Here is a 1,460-nt window from a genome sequence, read left to right on the forward strand (position 1 = left end):
AAAAAAAAAAAAAAAAAAAAAAAAAAAAAAAAAAAAAAACACATCATAGTAAAATTAATACCTTCTCCGCTTCGCATCGAAGCTAAAATTCAATTATTATATTCAAATTTAGAAATATATTACATCCATTTAATTCTTAATTTAAAATTATAATTTGTATTTATGTGAAACACAGTGACATAGCATTTTTTTATTTATCAGCTTTAAAATTTATTGTACGTATATTAAAATGTTTAAAGTAATTTAAATCGAGTTTTCCTATCAGAGAATGTTGAAATATTATTTAAATTACTAAAAATATAACGTTAAAACAGTGAAAGAACATAATAATTTTTTTTTCTGCTATCGTGCGAATTACTCACTCAATTACTTACAGAATAATAATAAATTAAAAATTTTTTTTTTGATTATCATTAGTTACACATCATTCTTGAATTATTAACTATGTAATACTTTTTAAGTTCATCCCTTATGCCTTGTAAGGATGTAAACATTGTTTTTTTAAATAGGAATACATATTTTGAATTTAATAAAATGTTTGAGTTTTTAATTTAATAGTAAATGGCATTTGAATTTTTAATATTACTTTATTTGTTTATTAGATATAAACATTTAAAGTTTCAAATTTTTGAGTTAATATACATATATAATACACAAGAGATTACAAATACAGGTAGCTAATTGGTTTTTATGACATTGATATTAGCAGTTACACAGCATTGTTATTATTAATGGTAGTAAGGTACCTTGTTGTGAGTTTATAAATACGAACATTATATCTAATGTTAGTCATAATTGACAATATTGTATATTATCCATGACTGTGACAGAGATGTCATAAAAAACCAATTACCTACCTATTTTTGTATCCCGTGTATTATACCTGTATATTAACATTTTATGTATACAAAAATTTAATTTTTTTAAACATTGTACAAAATATGAATTGTTGTTATTATACAATTATACAATTATGCATATTAATTGGAATCTATTTTGTAATACTATCCTTACAGATTATCATGCTTTTAAACATATAGGGATGATCTGAGTAAGGTAGCTGGCTAATTATAAGTTCATTACTCTTAAGTTACTTTATAAATAAGTTATGATAAATATCATGCTAATGAAAAAAAATTTAGCATGGAATTACGGACAATTATTATTTTTTGGGTTACAATTAATCTTAATAACATACTTTACTTTTATCAAACATTTTATAATTATTCAATAATAATAATTGCATGTTGTTAAATATTTCTAAAATTTTTGGGTTGGATTAATTAATCGATGGTTAGGTACAATTCAAACCATTGTTTTGCAAAACTATTATTCTTCATTGTAGCATAGATTATTTAAATTAAGATTTAGATTTCTTCTAAAATAATAATAATATATATATAACATTAAAAGTAATGCAAAACTCAACTGAATAAATAAACTAAATAACTAAACTGAAT

Source organism: Daktulosphaira vitifoliae, unplaced genomic scaffold (genome assembly GCF_025091365.1).
Source record: "Daktulosphaira vitifoliae isolate Bord-2020 unplaced genomic scaffold, ASM2509136v1 Scaffold_249, whole genome shotgun sequence".
NCBI classification, from domain to species: domain Eukaryota; kingdom Metazoa; phylum Arthropoda; class Insecta; order Hemiptera; family Phylloxeridae; genus Daktulosphaira; species Daktulosphaira vitifoliae.